Genomic DNA, 7,500 nt, shown 5'->3' with positions numbered 1-7,500 from the left:
TAAACACTGTCGCTCTAAATAAATCCATACTAAACACTGTCGCTCTACATAAATCCATACCAAACACTGTCGCTCTACATAAATCCATACCAAACACTGTCGCTCTAAATAAATCCATACTAAACACTGTCACTCTAAATAAATCCATACTAAACACTGTCGTTCTAAATAAATCCATACTAAACACTGCCGTTCTAAATAAATCCATACTAAACACTGTCGTTCTAAATAAATCCATACTAAACACTGCCGTTCTAAATAAATCCATACTAAACACTGCCGTTCTAAATAAATCCATACTAAACACTGCCGTTCTAAATAAATCCATACTAAACACTGCCGTTCTAAATAAATCCATACTAAACACTGCCGTTCTAAATAAATCCATACTAAACACTGTCGCTCTAAATAAATCCATACTAAACACTGTCGCTCTAAATAAATCCATACTAAACACTGTCGCTCTACATAAATCCATACTAAACACTGTCGCTCTAAATAAATCCATACTAAACACTGTCGTTCTAAATAAATCCATACTAAACACTGTCGTTCTAAATAAATCCATACTAAACACTGTCGCTCTAAATAAATCCATACTAAACACTGTCGCTCTACATAAATCCATACCAAACACTGTCGCTCTAAATAAATCCATACCAAACACTGTCGCTCTAAATAAATCCATACTAAACACTGCCGCTCTAAATAAATCCATACTAAACACTGTCACTCTAAATAAATCCATACTAAACACTGTCACTCTAAATAAATCCATACTAAACACTGTCGCTCTAAATAAACCCATACTAAACACTGCCGCTCTAAATAAATCCATACTAAACACTGTCGCTCTAAATAAATCCATACTAAACACTGTCGCTCTAAATAAATCCATACTAAACACTGTCGCTCTACATAAATCCATACCAAACACTGTCGCTCTACATAAATCCATACCAAACACTGTCGCTCTAAATAAATCCATACTAAACACTGTCACTCTAAATAAATCCATACTAAACACTGTCGTTCTAAATAAATCCATACTAAACACTGCCGTTCTAAATAAATCCATACTAAACACTGTCGTTCTAAATAAATCCATACTAAACACTGCCGTTCTAAATAAATCCATACTAAACACTGCCGTTCTAAATAAATCCATACTAAACACTGCCGTTCTAAATAAATCCATACTAAACACTGCCGTTCTAAATAAATCCATACTAAACACTGCCGTTCTAAATAAATCCATACTAAACACTGTCGCTCTAAATAAATCCATACTAAACACTGTCGCTCTAAATAAATCCATACTAAACACTGTCGCTCTACATAAATCCATACTAAACACTGTCGCTCTAAATAAATCCATACTAAACACTGTCGTTCTAAATAAATCCATACTAAACACTGTCGTTCTAAATAAATCCATACTAAACACTGTCGCTCTAAATAAATCCATACTAAACACTGTCGCTCTACATAAATCCATACCAAACACTGTCGCTCTAAATAAATCCATACCAAACACTGTCGCTCTAAATAAATCCATACTAAACACTGTCGCTCTAAATAAATCCATACTAAACACTGTCGCTCTAAATAAATCCATACTAAACACTGTCGTTCTAAATAAATCCATACTAAACACTGCCGTTCTACATAAATCCATACTAAACACTGTCGCTCTAAATAAATCCATACTAAACACTGTCGCTCTACATAAATCCATACTAAACACTGTCGCTCTAAATAAATCCATACTAAACACTGTCGCTCTAAATAAATCCATACTAAACACTGTCGCTCTACATAAATCCATACTAAACACTGTCGCTCTAAATAAATCCATACTAAACACTGTCGCTCTAAATAAATCCATACCAAACACTGTCGCTCTAAATAAATCCATACCAAACACTGTCGCTCTAAATAAATCCATACTAAACACTGTCGCTCTAAATAAATCCATACTAAACACTGTCGCTCTACATAAATCCATACTAAACACTGTCGCTCTACATAAATCCATACTAAACACTGTCGCTCTAAATAAATCCATACTAAACACTGTCGTTCTAAATAAATCCATACTAAACACTGTCGCTCTAAATAAATCCATACTAAACACTGTCGCTCTAAATAAATCCATACTAAACACTGTCGCTCTAAATAAATCCATACTAAACACTGTCGCTCTACATAAATCCATACTAAACACTGTCGTTCTAAATAAATCCATACTAAACACTGTCGTTCTAAATAAATCCATACCAAACACTGTCGCTCTAAATAAATCCATACTAAACACTGTCGCTCTAAATAAATCCATACTAAACACTGTCGCTCTAAATAAATCCATACTAAACACTGTCGCTCTAAATAAATCCATACTAAACACTGTCGCTCTACATAAATCCATACTAAACACTGTCGCTCTAAATAAATCCATACTAAACACTGTCGTTCTAAATAAATCCATACTAAACACTGTCGTTCTAAATAAATCCATACTAAACACTGTCGCTCTAAATAAATCCATACTAAACACTGTCGCTCTACATAAATCCATACCAAACACTGTCGCTCTAAATAAATCCATACCAAACACTGTCGCTCTAAATAAATCCATACTAAACACTGTCGCTCTAAATAAATCCATACTAAACACTGTCGCTCTAAATAAATCCATACTAAACACTGTCGTTCTAAATAAATCCATACTAAACACTGCCGTTCTACATAAATCCATACTAAACACTGTCGCTCTAAATAAATCCATACTAAACACTGTCGCTCTACATAAATCCATACTAAACACTGTCGCTCTAAATAAATCCATACTAAACACTGTCGCTCTAAATAAATCCATACTAAACACTGTCGCTCTACATAAATCCATACTAAACACTGTCGCTCTAAATAAATCCATACTAAACACTGTCGCTCTAAATAAATCCATACCAAACACTGTCGCTCTAAATAAATCCATACCAAACACTGTCGCTCTAAATAAATCCATACTAAACACTGTCGCTCTAAATAAATCCATACTAAACACTGTCGCTCTACATAAATCCATACTAAACACTGTCGCTCTACATAAATCCATACTAAACACTGTCGCTCTAAATAAATCCATACTAAACACTGTCGTTCTAAATAAATCCATACTAAACACTGTCGCTCTAAATAAATCCATACTAAACACTGTCGCTCTAAATAAATCCATACTAAACACTGTCGCTCTAAATAAATCCATACTAAACACTGTCGCTCTACATAAATCCATACTAAACACTGTCGTTCTAAATAAATCCATACTAAACACTGTCGTTCTAAATAAATCCATACCAAACACTGTCGCTCTAAATAAATCCATACTAAACACTGTCGCTCTAAATAAATCCATACTAAACACTGTCGCTCTAAATAAATCCATACTAAACACTGTCGTTCTAAATAAATCCATACTAAACACTGTCGTTCTAAATAAATCCATACTAAACACTGTCGCTCTAAATAAATCCATACTAAACACTGTCGCTCTAAATAAATCCATACTAAACACTGTCGTTCTAAATAAATCCATACTAAACACTGTCGCTCTACATAAATCCATACTAAACACTGTCGCTCTAAATAAATCCATACTAAACACTGTCGTTCTAAATAAATCCATACTAAACACTGTCGTTCTAAATAAATCCATACTAAACACTGTCGCTCTAAATAAACCCATACTAAACACTGTCGCTCTACATAAATCCATACTAAACACTGTCGTTCTACATAAATCCATACTAAACACTGTCGTTCTAAATAAATCCATACTAAACACTGCCGCTCTAAATAAACCCATACTAAACACTGTCGCTCTACATAAATCCATACTAAACACTGCCGTTCTAAATAAATCCATACTAAACACTGCCGCTCTAAATAAATCCATACTAAACACTGTCGCTCTAAATAAATCCATACTAAACACTGTCGCTCTAAATAAATCCATACTAAACACTGTCGCTCTAAATAAACCCATACTAAACACTGCCGCTCTAAATAAACCCATACTAAACACTGTCGCTCTACATAAATCCATACTAAACACTGTCGTTCTACATAAATCCATACTAAACACTGCCGCTCTAAATAAACCCATACTAAACACTGTCGCTCTAAATAAATCCATACTAAACACTGTCGCTCTAAATAAATCCATACTAAACACTGTCGCTCTACATAAATCCATACTAAACACTGCCGTTCTAAATAAATCCATACTAAACACTGTCGCTCTAAATAAATCCATACTAAACACTGTCGCTCTAAATAAATCCATACTAAACACTGTCGCTCTAAATAAATCCATACTAAACACTGTCGCTCTACATAAATCCATACTAAACACTGTCGCTCTAAATAAATCCATACTAAACACTGTCGTTCTAAATAAATCCATACTAAACACTGTCGCTCTAAATAAATCCATACTAAACACTGTCGCTCTACATAAATCCATACTAAACACTGTCGCTCTAAATAAATCCATACTAAACACTGTCGTTCTAAATAAATCCATACTAAACACTGTCGTTCTAAATAAATCCATACTAAACACTGTCGCTCTAAATAAATCCATACTAAACACTGTCGCTCTAAATAAATCCATACCAAACACTGTCGCTCTAAATAAATCCATACCAAACACTGTCGCTCTAAATAAATCCATACTAAACACTGTCGCTCTAAATAAATCCATACTAAACACTGTCGCTCTAAATAAATCCATACTAAACACTGTCGTTCTAAATAAATCCATACTAAACACTGCCGTTCTACATAAATCCATACTAAACACTGTCGCTCTAAATAAATCCATACTAAACACTGTCGCTCTACATAAATCCATACTAAACACTGTCGCTCTACATAAATCCATACTAAACACTGTCGCTCTAAATAAATCCATACTAAACACTGTCGCTCTAAATAAATCCATACCAAACACTGTCGCTCTAAATAAATCCATACTAAACACTGTCGCTCTAAATAAATCCATACTAAACACTGCCGTTCTAAATAAATCCATACTAAACACTGTCGCTCTAAATAAATCCATACTAAACACTGTCGCTCTAAATAAATCCATACTAAACACTGTCGCTCTAAATAAATCCATACTAAACACTGTCGCTCTAAATAAATCCATACTAAACACTGTCGCTCTAAATAAATCCATACTAAACACTGCCGCTCTAAATAAATCCATACTAAACACTGTCGTTCTAAATAAATCCATACTAAACACTGCCGCTCTAAATAAATCCATACTAAACACTGTCGCTCTAAATAAATCCATACTGAACACTGTCGTTCTAAATAAATCCATACTAAACACTGCCGCTCTAAATAAATCCATACTAAACACTGCCGCTCTAAATAAATCCATACTAAACACTGCCGCTCTAAATAAATCCATACTAAACACTGTCGCTCTACATAAATCCATACTAAACACTGTCGCTCTACATAAATCCATACTAAACACTGTCGCTCTAAATAAATCCATACTAAACACTGTCGCTCTAAATAAATCCATACTAAACACTGCCGTTCTAAATAAATCCATACTAAACACTGTCGCTCTAAATAAATCCATACTAAACACTGTCACTCTAAATAAATCCATACTAAACACTGTCGTTCTAAATAAATCCATACTAAACACTGCCGCTCTAAATAAATCCATACTAAACACTGCCGCTCTAAATAAAACCATACTAAACACTGTCGTTCTAAATAAATCCATACTAAACACTGTCACTCTAAATAAATCCATACTAAACACTGCCGCTCTAAATAAATCCATACTAAACACTGTCGCTCTAAATAAATCCATACTAAACACTGTCGCTCTAAATAAATCCATACTAAACACTGCCGCTCTAAATAAATCCATACTAAACACTGTCGTTCTACATAAATCCATACTGAACACTGTCGCTCTAAATAAATCCATACTAAACACTGTCGTTCTACATAAATCCATACTGAACACTGTCGTTCTAAATAAATCCATACTAAACACTGTCGCTCTAAATAAATCCATACTAAACACTGTCGTTCTAAATAAATCCATACTAAACACTGTCGCTCTACATAAATCCATACTAAACACTGTCGCTCTAAATAAATCCATACTAAACACTGTCGCTCTAAATAAATCCATACTAAACACTGTCGTTCTAAATAAATCCATACTAAACACTGTCGTTCTAAATAAATCCATACTAAACACTGTCGCTCTAAATAAATCCACACTAAACACTGTCGTTCTAAATAAATCCACACTAAACACTGTCGCTCTAAATAAATCCATACTAAACACTGTCGCTCTAAATAAATCCACACTAAACACTGTCGCTCTAAATAAATCCATACTAAACACTGTCGCTCTAAATAAATCCATACTAAACACTGTCGCTCTAAATAAATCCATACTAAACACTGTCGCTCTAAATAAATCCACACTAAACACTGCCGTTCTAAATAAATCCATACTAAACACTGTCGCTCTAAATAAATCCATACTAAACACTGTCGTTCTAAATAAATCCATACTAAACACTGTCGTTCTACATAAATCCATACTAAACACTGTCGCTCTACATAAATCCATACTAAACACTGTCGTTCTACATAAATCCATACTAAACACTGCCGTTCTAAATAAATCCATACTAAACACTGCCGTTCTAAATAAATCCATACTAAACACTGTCGCTCTAAATAAATCCATACTAAACACTGTCGCTCTACATAAATCCATACTAAACACTGTCGTTCTACATAAATCCATACTAAACACTGCCGTTCTAAATAAATCCATACTAAACACTGTCGCTCTAAATAAATCCATACTAAACACTGCTGTTCTAAATAAATCCATACTAAACACTGTCGTTCTAAATAAATCCATACTAAACACTGTCATTCTAACTAGTTATTTGAGCGAATAATGTTCTGAGAAACATCTTGCATGTAGAACATCAGGATTAAGGGAATGATAAACAGTGTAAAGAACTTTGTAGAACCAGTAAGGTTAAATACAGCGCTATATACCTGAAGACCATTTACTAATAGGTTGACTGATGAAATATAGTTTAAGCTCCACCCATATTGACTCGGGGATGCCTGTCACTTGCCATAATCAGTGTGTGTGTGTGTGTGTGTGTGTGTGTGTGTGTGTGTGTGTGTGTGTGTGTGTTCAGCAGTTTGTGACATTTCCCGTTGGCTGCACACACAATGTAAGTCATTCTTTATAATAAAGTGCAGTGTGTGTGTGTGTGTGTGTGTGTGTGTGTGTGTGTGATTAGCATACTCTCAGTTGGCCTTTGTATTATTACGACCCTCGCGTGGACCACAAGCTCTGACCTGAGTGTGTCACTGGTGTAGGTGTGACACACTGACGCCACTGTATCCGACTGACTG

At 34.5% G+C, this 7,500-nt stretch overlaps 1 protein-coding gene across 12 annotated transcripts in view; it reads left to right on the top strand.

The window, feature by feature from the left end:
• Positions 1-7,500, top strand: part of nav3 (neuron navigator 3) — a 225,846-nt gene that overhangs the window by 152,974 nt on the left and 65,372 nt on the right. The gene's annotated exons all lie outside the window — the stretch shown is intronic.

Source organism: Ictalurus punctatus, chromosome 19 (assembly GCF_001660625.3).
Source record: "Ictalurus punctatus breed USDA103 chromosome 19, Coco_2.0, whole genome shotgun sequence".
In the NCBI taxonomy this organism is placed as follows: domain Eukaryota; kingdom Metazoa; phylum Chordata; class Actinopteri; order Siluriformes; family Ictaluridae; genus Ictalurus; species Ictalurus punctatus.
Note: the sequence above shows the minus strand (reverse complement) of the source record. Positions and strands in the feature narration are given on the sequence as shown.